The sequence below is a fragment of the Aythya ferina genome, assembly GCF_964211825.1.
Source record: "Aythya ferina genome assembly, chromosome: 4".
Taxonomy (NCBI): Eukaryota; Metazoa; Chordata; class Aves; order Anseriformes; family Anatidae; genus Aythya; species Aythya ferina.
This window is the reverse complement of record NC_140300.1, coordinates 21,052,657-21,077,692: the sequence shown is the minus strand read 5'-3', so window position 1 is coordinate 21,077,692 and position 25,036 is coordinate 21,052,657. Positions and strand designations below refer to the sequence as shown.

General features: G+C 35.8%; 1 protein-coding gene across 4 annotated transcripts in view; it reads left to right on the top strand.

Moving 5' to 3' along the window:
- LOC311435858 (uncharacterized protein) overlaps window positions 1–24,377 on the top strand; it is a 55,097-nt gene extending 30,720 nt beyond the window's left edge. For 3 of the 4 annotated variants that reach the window (XM_084517362.1, XM_084517359.1, XM_084517361.1), the window contains 4 exons: window positions 6,819–6,885; window positions 14,287–14,474; window positions 20,935–21,012; window positions 23,988–24,377. The gene's annotated coding sequence lies outside the window, so the exon portion shown is untranslated. Of the gene's footprint in view, window positions 1–6,818; window positions 6,886–14,286; window positions 14,475–17,426; window positions 17,590–20,934; window positions 21,013–23,987 lie in introns of all 4 variants that reach the window. The other variant, XM_084517360.1, reaches the window with a different exon arrangement.
- Window positions 24,378–25,036: the final 659 nt, after the last annotated feature.

Sequence of the window (25,036 nt, the reverse complement as noted above, 5' to 3'; positions counted from 1 at the left end):
TCTTAAAACTCAAAGAGACCTATATTAACGGCTTGAGTTTTGGATCCTGTATCACATGCTAAGATGCTTATGGAGTGAGAAAGCTTGCACTTAGACTTTTTAAAAAGACAAAAAAGAATTTGTTGCGTTTGATAGGTTTTCAGCAGCCTCAGAAGATAGCATCTTGTTTATCTGATTCTGTGCATGAAATGCTTGCCAAAGAAGTGAATATTACCTGAGCAATGTTCTTCATAATCCTAAATCAAGAAATAATAACACATTGCTTTACAAATGGCAGAACAGACAATTGAATGGCACTGTCTGATGCTACTGTGATGTTATCCCTTTTTAGGTAATTATCTTCAGCAAGAGCTTTGCTGTTTTATCAGCTGCAATTTAAAATACAGGTGCTTCTAATGTTCTTTCAAAGACTTAGTTGATAATATCAGGTAAAGTGAATTTGGGGTTTAGTGCAAGTATTTCTTGTTACTTAAATTGTTATTTTTAAAGAGATGCAAATCACAACAAAAGTTCACAATGTACCAACTTTTTGGTTTAATAGTAATGTAACTCTGGAATACAACTATACAATTTTATTTATTTATTTATTTATTTATTTATTTTTGTTAATACCATTCTACATTTTCACTGATGTTACCTCTAATAAGATAAGAAAACATGATGCTGACTCAAGTAGAAGATAAATCAAGGAGCTGCATTCTCTTTGAATATGAAAAGAAAGGCAACGTTGAGTTTTCAGTACTAAGCAGCTATGAGTGGCTAATATGTTTGGCAGCACTTCGCATCCTTCAAGTGAACATCTTGACCAGGCCAACCTTTCTATCCTCCTACTATCATAATTCAACTGGGCATTCTTTTCAGATGCAATGGATATATACTATATATATAGTATATAGTTTACTCAGAAAAGACAAACTATCACAGCATTTCTCATGCTTTGGGGTTGAATGATTGTCTTATGGGGCTTTCGGTAAGTTCAACAGTTTATTTAAACAGATGTCAGATACCATATCATTTGTTCTCCCCTGAAGAAATATAATGTAGATTAGCTTGGTTTTACCTCCAGATGGTCCAAGTGTCATTTTAAAACAAAACAGCATGGTTTCATTTCAAGATTGAACATATCAAAAGAAGTTAGAGAAGTTAAAAGAGGTTAAAAGAAGTTAAAAAGAAGATAACAAATTTGATTAAACAAATTTGTTTAATAAAATATAAAACAAAATGGATTTCCTTTTATAAGATCACCCATCTAGTTGACCAAGGGAAACCAGCTGATGTGATCTTTTTGGACTTCAGCAAGTCTTTTGACATGGTTTCCCATAGGATCCTATTGGACAAAATGTCCAGCGTACAACTTGACAAAAACATCATATAATGGGTGAGCAATTGGGTGATGGGCAGGGCTCAAAGGGTTGTGGTTAATGGGGCCACATCTGGCTGGCAGATGGTCACTAATGGGGTCCCTCAAGGCTCCATTTTAGGGCCAGTCCTCTTCAATGTCTTTATAAATGACTTGGATGTAGGACTAGAAGATGTTTTGAGCAAATTTGCCAATGACACCAAACTTGGAGGAGTTGTGGACTCAGATGAGGGTGGAAAGGCCTTGCAGAGAGATCTGGACAGATTGGAGAGCTGGGCGATCACCAACCGCATGAAGTTTAACAAAGGTAAGTGCTGGGTCCTGCACCTGGGACAGGGCAACCCTGGCTATACATACAGACTAGGTGACGAGATGCTGGAGAGCAGCCCCGCAGAGAGGGATCTGGGGGTTGTGGTTGACAGCAAGTTGAATATGAGCCAGCAGTGTCCCCTGGCAGCCAGGAAAACCAACTGTATCCTGGGATGCATCAAGCACAGCATCGCTAGTCGGTCGAGGGAGGTGATTGTCCCACTCTACTCTGCGCTGGTGCAGCCTCACCTCGAGTACTGTGTGCAGTTCTGGGCACCACAGTACCAAAAGGACATTAAACTGTTGGAGAGTGTCCAGAGAAGGGTGACGAAGATGGTGAAGGGCCTAGAGGGGCAGATGTATGAGGAGCGGCTGAGGTCACTGGGCCTGTTCAGCCTGGAGAAGAGGAGGCTGAGGGGGGACCTCATAGCGGTCTACAACTTCCTTACGAGAGGGAGTGGAGAGGCAGGCGACCTATTCTCTGTAAACACCAGTGATAGGATCTGCGGGAATGGTGTTAAGCTGAGGCAGGGGAAGTTTAGGGTGGACATCAGGAAGAGGTTCTTCACTGAGAGGGTGGTTGCACACTGGAACAGTTCCCCGGGGATGTAGTCACTGCACCAAGCCTGTCTGAATTTAAAAAGTGATTGGACTTAGTCACTTAGTCACATGGTCTAAACTTTTGGGCAGACCTGTGCGGTGCCAGGAGTTGGAATTGATGATCCTTATGTGTCCCTTCCAACTCAGGATATTCTATGGTTCTATGATTCTATGATATTTCTTTACGCTACTGGAATTACACCTTTTGTCTCTGACATAGATTTTTTGTTTTCTTAGGAAAATCACTTAAGCTAATTTTTTTAGTAACTATATCTAGAGATCTTCAAATCTGAATTGCTGAGGACTCCCAGTTGCAATTGAAATGAGATATTTTGAAGATATGAAGTACTAGATAATACAAAGCACACTGAATTTCATGTAATGAATATAAAATTTGAATAGCCTAAATTTATTGATTCTTTTTTTTTTTTTTTTCTTTTCCTTACCTAACAATTATCCTTTACCTTTCATTGCTTCACACAGCAGTTGTGAAATTACCTTACTGGTGAAACATTCAATTAATTCTGAAAAGCCAAAGAATAATTATCCCTTTAGAAAAAAAAAAAAAAAAGAATTGATTGGTGTTCAGTAAGTAAGTCTATAGGTCATTTGACTGAGATACAGAAGTGAGGTCTATTCATTCTGTAGAGGGAAGAGCCTCCCTGTTCAACATCTATTCCAGTCTCTGTTCTCTGCTCTTTCTGTCTTTTCTCTGCTGTGATTACTAGTCATTCCAGCACAACTCTGTACTAGGTCTGGATGGGATGGAGTTGATTTTCTTCATAGCAGCCCATATGGTCCCGTGTTTAAGATTTGTGACCAAAACAGTTCTGATAACACACCAATGTTTTGGCAGATGCTGAACAGTGCTTGCACAGTGTCAAGGTTTTCTCTGTTTGTTACTCTGACCTCCCAGGGCATTGGCTGTGGGTTGGGCTGGAAGCTGGGATGTGACACCGCTGGGACAGCTGACCAGAGTTGATCAAAGGAATATTGTGTACCTTATGACACTGTACTCACCAATAAAACTAGCTTGGGCTAGTAGATTTACCAAAATAACAGTTGGTTGGAGACTGTCAGGGCATTGATCTGCTGGGGGGAGGTGGTGACTGTACCACTTATTTGGTCCCCTCTCCTTCCCTCTCCTCCTTTTCTTTTTTTTTTTTATTATTACTTTTCTGATTCACTCCCCAGTCCTATTGGGCAGGACGGAGTGAGTAAGTGACAGCATGTCGACTTAGCTGCTGTCCAGGAGTCAATCCACCAGGGATTCTCAGTCCACAGTTCCTGTCTTCCCTTCCACGAATAGTCATAGAAGATTGTTTAATTGTTTAATCCTGATCTCTTCTCCAGACCAAATTCCTTATGCATTTGAATCAAAGCAGTTAATCTTTCATAATTCCTTTTTGGAAGATAACCCAGGCACATGAAAAGCAGATTCCCATCTTTTAATTCAAGCACTGGAGCTTAAGCCAGCTGAGAGCAGGTGTTACCAGGAAAAAAATCCCCTGTTCTCTCCTACCTGAGATGGATGTTAATTTTCTGATACTTTTGGTGTATGCACAGTTTGATCACGCATGGAGTTGTGATAAGCGCATACTTACTTGAGTGAAAAATAATGAGAAACTTATTAGGTAAACACTATCAAGTACTTACAAGCATGATCAGTGATCTTTGCAGGCTTATGCCTTTTCTAGACTTGTCAGAGTTTATTTTGAAACCTACATCTTCACCACAATGGCCACTCTTCCTGTCAAATTTCAAAATCCTGTTCCAAAAGAGGAAGATGTCAGAACATTTCAAAGAAAAGGCATCAAGAATATATTAACATAAGCAAAACAATATACATAGTTATTGTTTTTCAGAAAAAATAAACTAAACTTGTATCACTTTATTTCCAAATAAAACTGTGTCTCAAATTGTCATCATTTAGCATGCCAGTAAATATCTGTAGAAAACAGCCCAGGAAATGTTCAAAAACATTATTGCTAGACAATATTACCAACCTAGTCAGCTTTGAAGAAGGGCTTCTTATGAAATGAGCTATACTAATGCAGTAGAGTAAAGAAAGAAGAAGAGTAGAGGAAAAGCTGGGGTGCTAGACACCCCAGGCACTGAGGTTCTGAGGCACTGAGGCACTGAGCTTCACTAAATCAAGCATAATAGTGAAGTCATATGCCTGACAGTTTGCATGTTTCATATTTAATTTAAAATTTTCTGCATCACTTGCTCTTACAGGCTTAGATTTATATCTAATTTTCTATCAAGTTAAAAGTTTAATCAGTTCAAAAACCAAGGATATCTTCCTTATCTGATATAGGTGTTGAGGTATCAAGGATCATGCATCTTCCTAAGGCTGGGGACAAACATTTAACTATCAATATTTTTCACTCTTTTTACTTTTTCTTGCATGTATGGATTCTTTCAAGTATGGATTTTAAAATGTTCAACATTGATTTAAATCTGCTTCTCATGAGTAATGGATTTCAGAGCCAGATTCACAAAAAAAATGAGGTGTAGAATTGCTAAATTCTGCTAAGAATATCTGCTAATCCAGATATATGGCTTCAAGCACTAATTTACTGTCATTGCTACTGGTTTATTAGTGCTGATAACAACCACAGAATATTCATGACATAATGAAACATTATATCATGGATAGAGAAAATAATTTCTACAAATACATAATAATCTTATGTTTTAGTCTTTGCAAGGAGAGCCATTAGTGCAAATCCCTATACCCATAAAAAATCTAGTGAAACCATGTGAAAAATTGTTGCTGAATCTATTTATTATATGAACACAGTACAAACATCTCCTTTGTAGTCTTGTTACATAGTAGTTAAAGGGTGAAAACAAAATTTCATTTTGCAAGGTATTAGACTACAATGAAATTTTTGTAGTTGTCAGGGTAAAACTAATTACATGGGAATGAATTTTTCTTTTCAGTATATTAAGTGACAATGTATACCTTTGGAATGAAGTAATAGGTGTAAGTTCTAAAGCCAACACCCAGAACAACAAGCAGCTATGAAGCAATATATGTAAAAAGTAATGAAACTAAGCTGGAAAGTGTAAACTTCACTGGAAAAATCTCTTGAGATGCAATCTTTTTGCAAAGCTCTTAAATGATTAATGCAAATGGTATTTCACTAGTGGTTGTTTTATGAAACGGGTCAAGAACACGTATGTTTATAACACACATAGAAATGATGTTAAATTTTAAAGCTCTAATAAATTCACAAGAGCCAGACAAATTTAGGATTAAAACTTTGACTATGTCCACAGTACATCCCCCCTGTGCCTTTATAATTGCAATTTTATTGACTCTTGAAATCAGTGCTTTTATGTTAGAAGTTAAAGATTTATTGCAAGTCTTATCCTTGAATTTTCATACTTTGGTGGGTTAAAGGCAAATCATTAAAACAACATTAATGTGTTTACTTTTTCTATATTAATTTCCTTTGGTTAAAGGTAGTAGGAAAAGGAAAGGAAAGGAAAGGAAAGGAAAGGAAAGGAAAGGAAAGGAAAGGAAAGGAAAGGAAAGGAAAGGAAAGGAAAGGAAAGGAAAGGAAAGGAAAGGAAAGGAAAGGAAAGGAAAGGAAAGGAAAGGAAAGGAAAGGAAAGGAAAGGAAAGGAAAGGAAAGGAAAGGAAAGGAAAGGAAAAGGCTCAGAGGGAGAAATTCTAAACAACTGCATCTTTTATATCTTGTAAAATATATATTATATATACTTTTTATATATATACTTTATATAAAGTATATTATATATACTTTATATATAGATTATAGTGTATGTTATGAAGTATAGTATATATTGTAAAGTTCTTCATGCATGTATTTTTAATTTGTAGAGATGCAAACTAAATCTAAACCAAAAGCTGCAGAGTCATAGCCGTGGTCTTGCTGGGCTAATGAAACTATATTGTGAGTGAGTCTTTAAGGGTATTTATAGAGACTCTTAGCAGTGAACTAGCACTACATGCTGTGTGTAGTCAAGCAAATATCATTGAAGTTGTGCTTACAAATGTTCTTTTCTATGAAGACTGCATGATTCAGTCTGGGGTTTAGTCACGGTGATTTAAATGACATAAAAAAACAACCAACCAACCAAACAAACAAAAAAATCCTGATTTGCCCACTTTTGAACTCATTTAGCTGTTGGAAGTTGAGCCTCTGACTTTACCACTGTATAACAGTTAAAAATACAGTGCAAAACAAAAGGCTCACTCGGATAACAGATCTGTCCTGCAGGATGGGATGTGGGGCAATTGTCAGTGGATGCAGTCTCAGTTAGATGGACAGCAAAGGCATCTGAGTAACACAGTAAAAAAATGGGTCTAGCAGCAGTCCAAAATGGAGACAGCATTAATTGTGTCTTCACGTGGAGGAAATGCCAAACTAGACAGAAGAGTGTGTGTATGCATTTTTTTGTTTTGTTTTGTTTTATTTTTTTGTCAATTAATATGCTTTGTGTGTGCAAATAAATCACATTGTTTTTTAAGAAAGATTTTTAAATTCTGACCTTTGGATATTCATATTGCCTGCAGTCTTACAAGAGGAAATTGTTACAGATGTCATGTTTTGAGGATATCTGATCCTGTGCTTGGAAGCCGGGTAGGTTGGAGCCTCATTTAATGTTTGCACTATAGACTTCTGATACCAAAATAACAAGTGGAGTCTCAGTCCAATGAAAAGGATGCTTTCACAAAATTCTGAATGAAATATTTTGGTTATTTTAGCCAGAGGTCATGAGGATTGAGACTCTTCTTGAGCTTATTACAATGACATTATGAAGAACAGAAGAACAGCTTAAACCAGATCACAATCAATTTATTCAGCTTTTTACTGCAAAGGAAGGGAAAGCCTCTGCGCGTTACAGCCTTGAGCTTCTTTATGACTAACGATGCTGTGCTTACTTCAAATTGAAATGGGCTTCCCAAAAGTCGAATTTTTAAAAGGTTTTCTGAAGTCTGGAGAAAGGTAAGAGAAAAGCAGAAACTACTTTTTATCAGAAAACAAATAAATAAATAAGCCTAGTGTCAAAGTAATGTGCTTGACACTAGGTGGCAGACAAGGCAACCAGGAAAATCCTTGAGCAAACTAACCCTAGCTGTGTGTTCTTTTGTGGTTGTGTAGCTCCTTGTAGTTTATCATCTCTTGACAAATATGCAGCAAAAGCAAGGAGTCAGTACAGCAAATATGCTACTTGCAGTAGAGATTTCTTTCACATGCTATTGATTGACCATATCTTTTAGTGTTCATGATTATTCAAGGAGTGAATAACATTTTGAGAAGCCATTGATTGTAAAACCACTTTTTTTTTTTTTTTTTTAATGGTGTTATGCAGTGTAATAATTATAAATATATGCATAAATCTAAAAGAATATATATATTTCATAATATATGTCAAAAAAGCCTTTCTAAAACTCTTGATAAAACTTTGATAAAACTCTTGATAAATATCTTGATAGATACCAAGACGGGAAGAAGTAAACTGTATTCTTGGCTTCACTGCAGATTTGTTCGATGACTCATATATCAATAATTTTCTGAGCTTCAGCCTTACAAACTGTGAAATAGAATATTACTTCTTCCTTTCTTCCATATCTGTAGACAAGTAAATTCATTAAAAATTACTCAAATGTTTTCTTTTTCTAAGACATTTTCAATTTAAAGAAAATCATTGGATTTTGGAGTTGGAATGCATAAAGAAATAAAATTAAATACATATTATTTGCTCATTTAAGGGACCTCGGTCTTTCTAGATTCTTTTAGATTTTTTGCATGCCAGGAATGTTAAGATGAAAGTCAAAAACTTTAAAGAGTAAGGCTATAATGTGATTTTCGGTTCCTTAGAAACTTTTGGGGTGATAAACTTTTAATGAGAAAAAAATTAAACTCTCTAAAAAGGCCTGATCTTTAACAGAATTATTATTATTATTGTTATTATTGTTATTATTGTTATTAATGAGAAAAAGTCTGTAGGGTAAAATTTGAATTTTATTACTCTCCTAGTTGTTAAGATTATTTTTCAACGTAAACACACACATCACATCCTTCCTGGCTGTCAGCAAAACCAGCTGAAACAGCAGCAATGATAATTTAATTTATATAAAAATTATCTATCCAAGTGATCAAGAACCTTTACAAGAAGATACATAAACAAATAGAGAACAACATGAATGTGGGCTTTTCTCAGCCAGTTAAAATTGAAGATAATGTGAAGTTATCTAAAAAATAACGTAATCAATTTTCACTTCTAATTAACTGTTAAATATCAGGAATTTTGTAAATGATAAACAGATAAAATCACTATGAAAGTTAGGTGAAATACAAACCAAATAGGAATAGGAGGTTTTCTCAATCTTCAGTGTTATACATATCTTGACTGACCTGATTACCAGGGACATGAGGCAAAGGTATTTATCCACTGAATCTGAATGCATTTGTTGTATGCTGACATTTATTCATTTGAAAATATGCTGCATAAGTTAAAGAGTAGAAGCTCAGAATATACTGTCTCGAATACTAGGCTACTGATGTGCAGTGGATTTGATGTCTCTGTGTGTATGTAATTGTAAACTGAATCCAGACACAGTTGCTGTTCACTTTAATAACACTGAATTAGCTATCTTCAAAACCAGGACAACTTTTCTCAATTTCCTTGTTTATGCTGCAGGTGCCAACAATGTCATTGTCTGCCATAGGCTTGCTTTATATACAGACTGTGCTCCTATGTTGCATTCATTCTGATTTCCAAGTGGAAGTGGTACTAATGGGTTTCTTAGGCACTTACTACAAAAACAATTTGTCTTGTTGGCAGTTTTAGATACTCAGGAATTCTATGTACTTGTCTTCACTTTGCAGATCATCTTTTTTTGGCACTTAAATATCACAGGAGGGACTTCCTGACTGGAGATAGCACTTAGTGTATTACATGAGCTGTGCATTTTTTTTGGCTCCAAGACTATACATAGAAACAAGTGTTTGGCTCTAGCAGGCAAAACAATGAAGTATAACTTATGTCAGCAGAAAACTTGAGGTCAATATAGTTTCAACAGCAAGAATACTCACGCTTTTTTACCACTCCAACGATATCTGTGGATCACATATTTTGACTTGGTCAATTTATTTTTATTTTTTTTTTAACCTTTCTCTTCCTTCCTTCCTTCCTTCCTTCCTTCCTTCCTTCCTTCCTTCCTTCCTTCCTTCCTTCCTTCCTTCCTTCCTTCCTTCCTTCCTTCCTTCCATTTGAACATTTCATTTTATTACAAAACAAAATAAAACCTTTTATTTCCTCTTATGAATACACGTTAGCTTCTAGATCTATCATAAATGGTTTTAACTATGAATTCTTATTTAAAAAGAACATTTAAAAATCAATGTGTTTTTACTCAGATATGATGTTTCTAATGAAGGTAAATCTAAAATATTTTTAAACACTTTAAGATTTTTAAAATCAAAATTTTCAGTGCAGGTAATTCTTATTTGATAGCACACATTTTGAAATTATTTTTTGCTGTCAAAGACAATGGTTTATTACAACTGTTTCAGAAAAGAAATTAAGCACATGCCTTATACAGAACACATAGTTAGCGCTCTTTGAGATCACTTGATTTGAGAACACTACTCAATATTAATTTAAATTATCACAATGAATGTTTTTTTAATATAAATTACCATTACAAAATAATTTTATATTTACACTCTTTAACAAGTATTGCCTCCCTATGAAAAAAAAAATTGTTTACATAGTTCAATCAGTACTGTTATACCCCTTTTAAAAGTTGCCTTCAATATTTTCTAAGAACAATAGATATTAAAAATATTTTAAAAGTTTTTACATGTTACTCAAAGAAACTGTTTCTATAAGCTCTGCTTCTGCACATCTCCCATGTATTGATGAATGCATGAAATATTAAAAGCCTAGAAATATTTTGACTAAATATTTTATGTCTGTAAAGTGGAAATTTAAAGAAATTAGTTGTCTTGATCACAGACAAAGTCCTGACAGGCCATGGAACAAAGTATTCTGAATGCACTTTGGTAAGTCAAGGTGTCATTAATGTGTGTTTGCACAGCATGTTGCTTTACTGCATTTGTCAATTATTGTTGCTGTTTTATCAGCAGACCTCATGTGATTTAGTAAATAGTAAGGGATCCCATGTAAATTCTTTGTTCCAGATGCTGACAAAATTTAACCACATACTCCAGGACCCAGAGGCAGACAGGACTGTTCTTTATTGACACGAATTGTTAAAACATTCCTAACAAAAAGGATCAGACTCTAAGTCTAGAGTGTAGACTTAGTAGTGTAGCTATCTCTCAATTCAGTTTTGAACCCAAGCATGAGTATAGTCTTATCCATTAGTTGATTCCTTATTTATTAGTAGAAATTGCCTTTTTTGTTGTTTTTGATTTTTTTTGTCTTTATTGGAAGACATCTAGTTCTGCTTTTCTTTAACTTACTTCTCTGAAATCTCTCTATCTGTACACCATATTACTCTTGTGATACAGAAGATAATTTCTATCTAGCTCTCCCATTGTCTGTCAATTCTTTTTAAGGTTATTATCTTTAATTCTAAGAATTTATCCTATCCTATCCTATCCTATCCTATCCTATCCTATCCTATCCTATCCTATCCTATCCTATCCTATCCTATCCTATCCTATCCTATCCTATCCTATCCTATCTATTCACACTAATAATCAAACCATACCATGAAAATATGTAAAAAGGAAATTTAGCATCTCCTAGCTTTTATGCTTTTTTGCATATATTGCATTTTTAAAGTCAGTTGTACTCGTTGCCAAAAAACATTTCAGTGAAAATTATTGGAGCAAAATATTGAAATAAAACTAAAAGGTACAAAATGCAAGTCATGAACATAGCATATTCAGAGATCTACTGCTGCTTGCCCTATAGAAAACATATTTTATACTACAGTCTAAAATATCTAACAACAATGAAGCAACACATAGTTTCCAGATCAGTTCTGATTTTTTTTTAATGCATTTAAGTTAGCTTGAAGATAGAACTTATGTGATTTAATATTTATAAAGGCAAGTTTATAAACTCACAAAGTAGTACATATTTACATCTCTAAGTAATTGCTCCCAGTAATCAGTTAATTGCATTACTTAGGATTGCAAAGTGTTCATTAAAAGTCTTTTCTGTACATCCAGGGGTTTACAAACTGATCTTGGACTTCATATAGATATTGTGTACATATTATAAAATAATTATACACAATTTATGCTTACTTTCTTTGTGTAGAAAACTTTCTGATAGCAAGTAGCTAAGACAAATTAATTATTAGCATATCTCTATTTAAGTTTTTTCTCTTTGCTAAGTTAGCAGTACAGTAACAATATTTTTGACACTGCTAGTTGTATTTTAAAATTATTAGAAATAATGTCACATGAAATTTTGACAGCAATCTGAATGCCAGAAGCACAGAAAAAAATTATTCTAACCAGAAGATACAAAGAGCATGTTGTACCTCTTGTGTTTATTCTGGAGATTGCAGAACAAAGCAAAAAGACTAAAAATGAAAATACTTCCTAAATTTTCTAATTCTTAACTAGAAAACATTTCACATATTTCTCAGTTAAGTTTGATACCATCTTTAAAATCACTGATTATGATTCATAATCAACAGCTATTTTAGATGCTACGAAATGTCAAATTATTTTAATATTATGGCATGCCCTCTTTTTTAAAGGTCTATGCCTCTACAACTTGTTAATGATTATGACCATTCATTGACAAAAGACAGGTGATCACAGGAAATACAAGTAAAAAAAACATGTTATGCTCTAATCAGAAAGTAAAATGATTTAAATTATTCTAAAATATATATTTTATCCAAATAAGGCTATGATGATGCATATTCTGTCACAGTGCTAAATATTAAACTTTTTACTGAGGGCTGTGGAGTCAGGTGGTTAAGTAAGCACACAGATACAGATTTGAATCACGTGTAGAGTTTGGTTACACATATCTTCCAAATCCATGCTGATAAGCTTCAACAAGCTTCTTTCTGGGATCAAAGAAGCTTTCAAGATTACATGTATTGCAACAGGTTGAGAAAGAATAATGTAACTATGAGCAAGGTATGAAAAGAGTGACAAACGAAAACTGCATTAGAATATTGCTTAACATTCAGATACATGAATTTGAAAACAAAAATCTGCCTAGGGGAAATCAAACAGAAATTAAAGTAAGGAATCATTGCAAAAAGAATATAATTCATCCAAACTATATAATACTTTGAATGAAATAAAAACTTCTAAAGATGCCTCAAAAATAAAATGGTAAAATGAAATAGAGGTATAAATATAATCTGTAACCTTGCATCTTAATAATAATAAAAAAGAACTATTTTCCTTTTATTGATGCTTAAAATAAGTTGTCAAAAGAAGTTGATAGGAAAAGAAATCATAGAGGTCATGTATATATTTTTTTATGTCCCACTTTGCTTTAAAATATGTTCGCTGTCACAGACTATTGTATTTAGAAATAAATAGCTGTTGCTATTTATTTCACTCCCTCCATCACATCTAAATGAAACTAAAAATGAAACTATTCATTTCACTCCCTCCATCACATCTAAAAGCAACATTTCATTGTTATTTGAGCCAATTATGAAAAGCTTCTCTGTTTGACCAGATAGGTATGTAAAGTTACCTGAACAGTACAGAACGCAAATTTTATCTTCCTTAGAATTATGAAGTAGAATAATGAAATAATATATTTCCAGTTCTGAAAATAATGCTGCACAATATAGCATCAGGACTGCAGCACAAAAACAAATTCCTCATAATTATAGAGTTCAGATCAAGTATTAGCAGTGCCCAATATGACTGAAATACCAAAATGCTCACTTTGGTTGTTTTGAAAACATATGGGAATTTGCTTAAGCTTTTATAATTTTGGGATGTTTTAAATATCTACATTTTAAGCATAGGCTTGTGAACTGAATTATATCCTATGCTTTACATAATTATAAGGTGTGTAGGTAATATCTCCCCAACAAAGACAGGATGGTTCACAATTGTGTTTTACAGAAAAAAAAAAAAGGCAGCAGAAAATTATGATGGCTCTGACTCAGCACACTGATTAAGATAGAAGATATCTTCCTAAAAGCATGTTGACTGTAGATCTAAAATGGAAACAGGCTGCCTCAGCAATGAATGCAATTTTAAGGTAGCTGGAACTTGAGGCTAATCCTTCAACTTTTAATAGTAAATATGAGTGTGATTTTGCCACCTAGTCATGAAAATAGAATGAGAGGCCTGGGTTCTTGTTCTCTTTTCTCCCTCCTGCTTTTCTGTGTTCTTCATTAAACAGTTCTTAAAGTTTTGCACTGAGCTTCCTCCACATTACGCTTATGTGTGCTCAGCTGCTGTCATTGGGGGCTGCAAGGATGGCTTCTGTGATGAGATGCCAGGGCTGCCCCATGCCAGACACAGCTGGTTCCAGCTGGTTCTAGCCAACTCTAACAGACACCTCACAGCACAGCTGGGCATGCCACCCATGCTTTGGGAAAAAGATGTTTAAGAGGGGAACGAAATGCTAAACAGAGAGAAGAGGAGGGAGCAAGAGGTTTGAGAAACAGCAGAGGGAACAACAGTGTTGGAGGAGAGAGAGGGAGGAGTTCCATGGCAGAACAGCTATTTGCCTGCAGCCTGTGAAGGACCTCACTCTGGAACAGATGTATGTTCCAGAAGGGCTGCAGCTGATGGAGGACCCACACTGAAGCAGAGGAAGAGTGTGAGGAGGATAGATTGGCAGGGAGAAACTGCCACCAGCTATTGCCCCTGTGCTTCTGAGATAGGGGAGTTGTGAGTGAAGGAGTGAAGTTGAGCCTAGAAGACTGGTGAGGAAGTGTGTTGTTTTAATGTTGGTGTCTTTTGTTGCCCATATAAAAATCCATTTTATACAAATACTGTGAATATAATGAATGTAAATAAAAATACTATATTTATTTATAAGTATCTACCTGTTCACAGATGGAAAGTACTAACATTTGGGACAGTCTTACCTGATTTAAACCTCAGGTAAAAATAAATATATCCAGGCTGGATGAAGACAATTCCATCAATATTAATCAAATCAAGATAATGAATCTTTCCACGAGTTGGAGTCAATGACCCTTGTGGGTCTCTTCCAACGTGGGATATTCTATGATTTTATTGAGGTAAGTGAAGTCAATACTTGTTTTTGTTTTCTTAACTCTAAAATACATATATTTAAAGTACAGTCAACTATTGTCTTGCACCTATATGTATCAAATAAAGAAGAAAATGAAAAAAAAAAGCTTTTTTTTTTTTTTTTTTTTCCCCCACCTGAGACATTCAGCATCCTTCAGCTCTGTTCCCAATCACAGAAGGTGACAGGAGGTGAGAGTAAACAATTACAATTAAATGTCAGGGACCTTGCACACTATCACATACTGCAAAGCATGAAATATACCTCAAAAATTTCTAATAAATTTTGTACTTTCAATGTAAAATTTCAGAAGACTCAAAACTTTGGCTTTCTAGGCTATTCATGATACTAGGGGTATGAATACTTTTACTTCAGAGGAAAGATGCCTCAGTAGCAGGTTCTGGTTTTCCAATATCTTCAAATTCAGCAGTTTCTGCTAATCATGTATAGTCAAATTTATTTCTGACAACTTTTCTGCTGATTTGTCTTATTGAAAAATACCAGTGGTGCAAGAGAAGCCTCCTGCTTCTAAAACACCTGTATCTTATGCTTTAGAATTAAGATGAACCTCTATCATTTAGGTTGGAAAAGGCCTCTAAGATCATCTGTTCCAGTCTTTAACCTAGCACTGCCAAGTCTGCCATTAAACCATGTCACTAAGCACTACATCACTACATTACGGTTTCAGAAGAATTCCAGGGATGGTGACTCAGCTAATTCCCTGGGCAGCCTGTTCCAATGCCTCGCAATCCTTTCAGTGAAGAAGTTTTTCCTAATACCCAACCTAAACCTCCCCTGGTGCTACTTGCAGCCATTTCTTCTTGTCTTATCAATTGTTTCTTGGGAGAAGAACCTGATCACCACCTTGCTACGACCTGCTCTGAGGTAGTCGTAGAGAGTGATGTCTCCCCTGAGCCTCCTTTTTCTTCAGGTGAAACAACCCCAGTTCCCTCAGCTGCTCCTCATAAGACAAGTCTCTTCTTTGGACATGCTCCAGCACCTTGATGTCCTTGTAGCGAAGGGCCCCAAACCGAACACAGTATTCAAGGTGTGGCCTCACCAGAGCTGAGTAAAGGAGGACAATCATTTCCCTAGTCCTGCTGGTCACACTATTTCTGATACAAGCCAGGATGCTCTTGGTCTTCTGAGCACACTACTGGCTCATATTCAGCCTGCTATTGACCAAAATCCCGAGATCCTTCTCCACTGGGCAGCTTTCCAGCCACTCTACCTGGAGTGCTGCTTGGAGTTGTTGTGGCCAAAGTGCAGGACCTGGCACTTAGTCTTGATGAACCTTCATACAGTTGGCCTCGGCCCATCAATCCAGCTTATCCAGATCCCTCTGCAGATCTACCTTTGAGTAGATCAACACTTGTGCCTAACTTGGTATTATCTGTAAACTTATTGAGGGTGCACTCGGCCCCCTTGTCCAGATCACAGAAAAGTTATTGAAGGGATCTGGCCCCAGTACTGGTGTCCCCCTAGGGCCTCATCTTTCAGAGTGCCAAATTGTGGATAAAGGGGAAAAAATACACATGCATTTGCCATCAGAAGCTTGAAGGGAGCTTGAAGAAAACTCTTTTCAAATCAGACATGTGAAGCATTATTTCACAAACTTTAATTTCTAGACTTGCCTCCCTTTTGTTTTTCTGTTACTCCATACTCTGTTTCTTCGTATTACTCCTCTGTCATAACCTAATTATGCATGTGATCTTGTAACAGAATTTAATATTATTCCCCAAGTTTATCATCTTAACCTTCATATTTCTCATGCCTACAACCAGCCATAATCAGACATTTTCTCAGAAGGGCTCATCTTGTCACTCCAAGCATAATTAATTCACACTGATCTTTTCAGATACCTCAGAAAATTCCAGAAAATGCATCCCTAACACTTAATCATTTCTATGTTATAGTCTTCATTTGATTACATGTCTCTTTCTGGTTTAAACTACCATTTATAGTCTGGACTTTAAAAAGTATATAGTTTCATTAAAAAAAAAATAAAATAAGTGTGGACACATGCCTTCTTTCCTAAAAGAAATCAATCTGTCACTATTTTTCTCTTTTAAATTAGTCATCCCTAGTTCAAAATAAATAATTAAAAAAATCCATTTATACTAAAATATTTTTCTTTATAATATTCTAATATTTTTCAAAAATCATTACTGTAGTTCATTCCTACACATTCTTAAATAATGTTAATAAATTACTGTGAACTGTGTTTGAAAAGTAATTAGTAGAGATGTATAAAGCTATCAACATTGAAAAAACTGAGGATGCAAAGGCTGTTGATAATACAATATTTGCAAGCTGGCATATAGCAATCCCAGTATTATGATGTCTGTAAAATTCATAAATCAATTATTTCATGTCTAGCACTTAGCCCTACCTAAGCACAGGTGAATAAATCTTTGCTTTTGTGAAAGGTCTGTTCACAAGCTTAACTGCACTGAATTTTTCTAGCAAATGGTTTATTTTTGGAACACTGAAGCCTAGATCTTCAAAGGTAGTTGGTTGGGACTAGATTTTAAAGGAGGGTAATACTATTGAGTAACTGGCCCTAACTGCAGCAAAAGTAACTCTAATAATGTCTAAAAATTAGATCCAGAGTTAAAAGTGTCAAAGAAAAATTTTGCTTAAAAAAGCCATTAAATGAATAAAAGTATTAGTTTTGACATTTGTAAATATCTTGAAAATATCTTTAATATACAAGTGTTAATTACATCAATAGCTGTGTTGCCAATATGACTTTTTCTGGAAGGACACTCTTTTAAAAAGGAATATATTTAAATGTGTAGTACATTATTTTTACCTAGCTTTGTTTATAGTAACAATAAATCTAAAATATAATAAATATAAATCTATAAATAATATAAATCTTAAATATAATCTACTTTTAAATAAGTATTCAACTGTAACTTGTCTTTTGTTTTCCCAGTTTCCACATCCTTATTGATGTTGCCTCACTCAATACTGTTTTCAATTACATGAATGCTGGCTATGTTTTCCAAAGGATTCCTGTCTTGTTCATTGCAGAGGATTGTTCAATATATGGCCCATGTCTTATTCAGTTCACACTAGCAAAATTCTGCTGTGAACAGGTTTGTTAACAAGCTTGTTAATTTTAACTTCGTTTGCAGCAGCCATATTTTTATGTCATTTGACTACCTTACAACATATTACTGAATTTATTTGGAAAGGTGAAGAGAGAGAATTATCCTCATTTTATGACTGGAACACTGAGATGCATCATGTGATAAATCTGAGACTGCTTTGAGTACCTAGAAACTTATTTTTAGAGTACTTAGCCCTCCAGTTTGTAGTACTGTTCCCTGCATCTTCAACTGCAGCTGCAGGCATCCTGCAGTTTGGCATTTAGTTGTTCATGGAATTATCTGTACATCCAGAAAAGGAGGAACTCAACCAGCTGCATGAAAAACTAATTTACCTGTGCTGGGTCTGGCTGGGATGGAGTTAACTTTTCCTACAGCAGCCCATACAGTGCTGTGCTCTGTCCTTGTAGCTAGAGCAGCATTGGTATCACACCAGTGTTGTGTTTACTGCTGCACAATACTGGCACTGTATCAGGACTCCCTCCAAGCCCCCAAGAGCCAACAGGCTGAGGGTGGGCAAGTGATGGGGAGGGGACATCACCAGGGCAGCTGACCTAAACTAACCAAAGGCATATTCCATGTCTTTGATGTCATATTCATGATGGCATTGATGTCACACTCAGCAATAAAAGGTGGAAAAGGGGAAGGAGAGGGGGTGGCTCTCATTGTGGAAGCATCTGTCCTCCTGAACATCCGCTATACGTATTGAGGCCCTGACTCCCAGGATGTGGCCGACCATCGCTCATTGATGGGAAGTGGAGAGTAACTGCTTTTCTCTCTCTCTGCTTCTGCGTGGCCTTTTTTTTTTTTTTTTTTTTTTTTTTTTTTTTCTTTTCACCTCTTGCTTTTCCCTTTAATTAAATCATCCTTATCTCAAACCTTTAGCCCCGTGTGTTGCATTTTCTCCCCCTTCCTCTTTGAGGAGGGGGACTGAGAGAGCAGCTGTGGTGGAACTCAGTTGCCCACCTGAGTAAAACCACCACAACCTCATATCACAGTTTTAGTATGGCTAGATTGTGACAGAAACCCAAGGAGAGGAGCACCTTGAGGGGAGTTGATCTCCATTTTCATTTCTTTAAAATCAGCACACCAAAACCATCAAAGGCTATCTGTCTTGAAAACTAAATTATATAGAATATACAAATACGGAAATTCAAACAACATAATTGTTTTTATAGAAAAACAAACAAACCTCCCCAATAAAGCCCATATTTATCTGTTCAACACAGCAGAATTAACTGAGAGGGTTTGGAACAATTCTCCCTTATTTCCACTTTCATTTTTTTTCCTTTTTTTTTATTTTTTTCATGAAATAACTGAAAACATGATTTATTTTTTTCATGAAATACACATCCTGTGTAAACAAACTCCATGGTTTCCCTTCAGGCATTTAAGAAATCTCTCCCCTTCCAGGCTTGTTTTTTGTTTCTACCTATCAATAGCCCTTTGCTTCTCACAAGGCCTCAGTCTTCCTCATCCTGTAAACTCCCTCTCTCTGCTTGTCCGCCTGCCTCATCCTGTGTTTCACCCTGTGTTTTTAAACCTGATCAGATAGTCCCCAAAAGAGAGCAGTCTTCCTGTCCCCATAAGCATTCTTTTGGACTAGAAAGACAGCAGCATGGACAGGTAGCATTTTCTCCTGTTGCCCAATCATCCTCTACAAATACCAAACCGTGTAGTGCACTTGTACACAATGTGATGTTCTAATGTTCACAACAATGTTCACCACACAACTACAGAAACCACAGACTTTTCAGTCTAACAGTGTGTGTTTCACCACCAAAATATGAATAAAAGTCTATTTGGCTTGCTATGATGGTTTACAGGGTAAACAGTCCTAGTTTCTCCCATTCTAATCTGGTCATTAACCAAGCTGCCTTTCTGTCTGCACCAGTCCTCTCCTCCAGCTCATCTTATTTCACTTGCTTCATTCACTCTTTCTAGTGGGGTCTCTGTGCATCAGTCAGGGTTCACCCAAATACCTTTTCTGCACACGAGTCATTGCCATTTTTTTTTATTCTGCTTATACTTAGATCTTTCCTTGTAATTTCTGTTTTCCATCACCAGTTCAATGTTTTAGCTTTCTGCCCACCCACTGACCTCTTCTCTTTCAATCTTTTAGTCTCATGCTCCTCACGAAAATGTGAGCTGTGAGCCCAAGATTCTTTGTCCATCATGTTCCTAGCTCCATTTCCTATGTCCTTCTTTCCAGCTTATTTCAAGTCTAGTTCTGTCTCCTCTGCATTGAAAAAGGCTGCTTTTTTTTTTTTTTTTTTTTTTTTTTTTTTTTTAGTGTAACCTAAGAAAGTGAATTTCCTAAATTTAGTATGGCTGTCAGAAGATCCAGACAATAGTAGTTATCCAAGGAAAGATTCAGTCAGTTCCACACAGCTTTCAGTGTTAGCAGTTTTGTGGTGATGATCATATGAAAGCTTTTCAGAGGCTTACACCTAGGGAAAATTTGAAGATTTTAATGGGGTAAGCAATGACATATTCTTGACGGGCTTTGCTAAAATCTCAGTTCCAAAATATATAGCACTGCAGATTTTTCACTAACAGTATTTTGTTTGTTTTGTATTCATTAGACACTTTCTTGGGAATAGAAGATCTGTATGACTGAACACTTATTGGAGGAGAAAAAAAGAAAATACATCTATCCTTAGCTGTAGACTCAACATGGAGAATTTGAGTAGTTACTATTGAACCTAAGTAGAGTTATAATCAACTGAAAATATGAACCACGGGCTAACCTTAACAATAGGTGGTGCCACCAGTCCTGCTCAAAATCTTTATGATGTTCCTGTTGTCATGGAAGCAACTGTTTCAACAGAAATTCCTCCAATACTTCATTCTTTGATAATAAGAATAATATATTGCATTTAAATGTATCTCTGTGTGACTTAGTTTCTCAGAGTGAGAACACAAATGCTTTAATTCTCACAGCATCTGTGGAAAATGTCATAGCTAGATGTATATTTTGGAGGTAGATATACATTCTGGGGGTAGGTGTACCATGGAGTAAGATGTAAAGTATGGAGAAGTTTTGAAATCTCTTAACATACGGTGACTGAAACCTGTAATGCATACATATAGATATGTTACATTTTTGTAACACAGTGTGCTTTACAAAATTAAAAAGCACAAGTTCACAAGTATAGCTGCATTTACTCCTACACTACTTTTCTGGTAAAATTATATTGATTACCATTAGCATTTGGGCAGAAACTGGTACAGGCTGCAGTTAGCTTATTTTTTTTCCTTGCTTGTGTATCTGTGGAAAGACACATTATGTCTTCTGGCACTTGAAAAAAAAGCCATCTGTTTGCCTTTTAGGTCTTAGGTGTTCCTGACTCTCCTCCAAACTGTCCTTGCACCACAACTGTTGGAAAGGAGGGAAAGATAGACTGATAGGTAAATAAAGTTTGTTTGAGTACACACAAACTTTTGAATTGTAAGTGAAACTGAGATTAAACAGAAGAATATCTAAGATTTTTATTGTGCTGTTACTGCTTTTAAAATATTCTTATTGGAAGTAAAAACACTGACTCTTTTTACCTTTATAAATTCATTATTATGTAACCCCTATGTAATCATAAAAACAGTGAGTATAGCAGTGATGCAATTTACTTTTCTATTCAGCTCTAGTGTTTAACATTCCTTATACTATGCTGCTGACAGTAGAATTTACATTTGCTTGCCAGCAAAGAAGAAATAAAACCAATAAAGCCAATATACATTGAATCCCTTGGCTCCAAAAATTTTCATTCAGTTTCCAGAAGTGGTACACGCTGCTAGAACAGATTTGTTTTCCCATAAGGTACTTGTCACAAATTTAGTGTTACTCTTCTTCAGGAAGAAAAATAAAAAAAAAAAAAAACAACAAACCAAATAAAACCAAACCAAATCAATCAAACAAACAAACAAACAAAAAACAAAACCAAAAACGAACAACCCCAACTCATCATATGTTCAGTGATGCCTGCTTTAAATGTCTGTTCCTAATTTGCTGGCATTTAAATGTTTGCTACTGAGAGTTACTGTGGCTGTGAGACATATCTTGTTCTTTCTATAGCAAAATTTGCTGCTATAATTTTTAAATTGTACCTTCAGGAAGTGGTTTCTGAACCCATGTTCACTTGTCCTTTTCAGGCTGATAAGAATACAGACCAATTTTCTACCAGATTTCATAGTTTTCTATCTTTAATAAGCTAAACAAACAAATAAACAAATGAACAAACAAACAAAATCCTAGTACATGGAAGAGGAGCTTCTCCCTGTAGTGTTTATGCATCTTTCCATACTACCTTTATGGAAACACAAAACTAGTCAACATTCAGATATTTGTTGGAACAGTCACCAATTTAACAACTATTTAAACCTCTCTAAAAAAATCTTGGAAGCTCCCAGGAAATCCAGCGTATGCTCAAAGCTGACTGTCCTAAAGGAGATACTCAAAGATCCATACAGTTAAATCTCAGTTCTTTTAGACTTATCAATATAGTGCTTGTTGAGAATGGCCACAAAAAGGACATTATTTTGAATCATCTAGTATGCTAGTGGGATAAGATGAAAAAGCTTTTTCTCTTTAAAGAATTCAACATTTCAACATGGGATGGGTCAATAAGGTAATAAATAAAGTCAGCTCATTTGATCTAGCGCACAGCTTTAAACTCCTTCTGTAGCCAATGGATGGCAAGAATCCCACCACTGGGAATGACAGAGACCTATCTGCTTTCTCTGATTTGGATCAGCTATTGGAACAGACAATGTATCTTACTTTTATATAATATTCTGGTATGTTAAATGGCAGAAAGTTCTGGTTTTAATGTTACCACTTTTGAAGTTTCAACTTCAACTACAGTTGAAGTTTCTACTTTGAGTTACTTGTACAATGAGTTACTTGTTTCTACTTGAAGTTTCTACTTCAACTGTAGGCATTGTACAAGTAACTCAATGAAAGATCCAAATCTGTCTCATCTCTTTTCTATCTCATTCAGTATTTTACACTGAATTTCTGGCAAATGCGGTCCCCAACATTCTCTGTCTCCTCCTAGTATTACAATTTTATATATACCTATGTTTTTGAAATCATAGATTATTCCAAACTGATTCAACTCTCACTGGAAGCAAACACAGAACAACAAAACAGATACCTTTTAATCAACCCCAAATTCTTGTTAAAATACCTTCTGGTTTTGCTCTTAAAAAATCAAAATAAAAATTTATGACAAATAAACTTGCAACTAGCTATCAATAAGTTGTTATGTAATGAATGTTTATGTAAATATATCTTTCTATATCCTTTTTTTTTTTTTGAATATCAAAATTTGTTAATGTATCATTATAAAAAAAAAAAAAAAGAGTAAATAAAAAAAATATGAAAGGTACTTCCTTTTGAGAAGTACCACACTGAAACAAAAGGAAATTGCTAATCAGATATGCAAAGTGAGCTTTAGTAATATTGTCAGTTAGGATTAGTCAAGTAATAGTCTGACCAAGTCTGTATTAGCTGATGTTTTCACTGAAGAAATGTCTGGAAGTCCATGTGAAGGTTGAGACCTCATAAGACAGGCAACAACAGAAAGGTATAAGAGCAAGAAAGGATTTCCTGCAGCTATGCAGTATATATAGTATGGATTCTCAACATTTTTACATTCTTGTCATAGAATCACAGAATGGTTGAGGTTGGATGGGACCCTGCTCAAGCAGAACCAGTTGCCTAGGACCACAACCAGATGGCTTTTGAATCTGAAAAGAGGGTTGTAAAGAAGGAGACTTCACAACCTCTGTGGACAATCTGTGCCAGTGCTCTGTCACAGTATTAAATATCATACTGTATATACATCATATATTATATTACACAATTATATCATATTGTGTATATTTACACATAACGCATTTAATTTCAACATTTTGTATAGATACAATCACTTTTCTTCTATTCATTTGGTGCTTTTGTTTCATACCTGATTGCTCTGTATGTGTTATGGTTTGCTGTCAGAATTTCCAGAGCCATTGACTCCCTACATCTCATTGTAAATGCCTTCACTTACCAGTTATGCATACACTGCACCTTCACTGACAGCTCGTTTGCCTTCAGTTCCATATAAAAATGCTTGTGCATCATCTGTTTATGAGAAAATTAATGAAGGAATTGTGGGAGCAGACACAAAGATAGAGGCATACAATTAAATAAATACATAAGGTTTGAAGAAACACAATCAGAATTAAACATATATAAGCATAAAGCATATGTATGTTTGTGGGTGAAAACAAAATATGGGTTAATTACAGTGATTGTAAGAGAGCCTCCCATGCTCTCTGCATAGTTTGACCTTACTCTGCTCCTCTTGCTGCCACTCTATGCTTTTTGCTTCCCTTTTCAGCTCATGCCAAACAGCTGAAACAGCAGAGTGAACACCAAGGACAGAGATGGAGGAGGAGGAAGTGCTCCAGGCACTCCAGATGTGCACACTGGAGCCTGTGCAGGACCCCATGCTGGAGTATGTGAATATTTCCTGAAGAAAATGTGGCCCGTGGAGAGCAAGGGAAAAGCATGAGAGGGAAGGACAGGCAGAGAGAAACTGTTATACACTGACCATAACCCCTTGCCACTGTGCACCACTCAGAGGTGGGGTACAGCGTGCCCCACCTGGTGCCTGGTGTGAATGAGATGTCTAGACTGTGAGAGTGGGGAGGAAAGATGTTTTTATGTTCTTGTTTCTCGCTACCCAAATCTATTTTAATTAGCGGTAAATTAAATTAATTTTTCCCAAGTCAAATTTGTTTTTCCTGAGATGGTAATTGGTAAGCAAGCTCCCTGCCTTTGTCTCAATCCATCAGGTTTTTCATCCTATATTCTCCCCCTGTCCTCTTGAGGATGGACAGTGAGCAAGCAGCTGGGTGGCTCACCTCAGAGCACTGTCTTCAGTATCTCAGTCTTTCTTTGTGGCAATATCCTTCCTCATTCTCTCTCATATCTTCTGCTTATTTGTTGAGAACTTCTGCATCGGTAATCAGAAAAGAAGAGCAAGGAGTACCCCATATGAAAATCCCTCAGGAGACCAATTGTCTGAAGTCAGCAGGGGTTGAGCAAAGCATAAATAACAATTTGCTAATCCTTAATCCTCTCTTCCCCTCCCCTCCCTCAAACTCCTGTCATAGTGGGTGTATTCTGCCTCTCAACTAACGCTGCACAACAAGGCAGCATCAGTTAACCTTTTCAGGCATGCTGCAGCATTTGCAAATTTTGTAAAATATTGCTCCCAGAACAGTCCTGTGTATCCTCACTGTGCATTTCTGCCATTCGCAAAGTAATGTGCATATGCCAGAAAGTGAATATGCCACATAAAGAAATAAGGTCCTACAAAACTACAAAATGAAATCAAAAAAATCATTAGATTAAGTACCTTTGCATTTCACATAGCCAAATGGT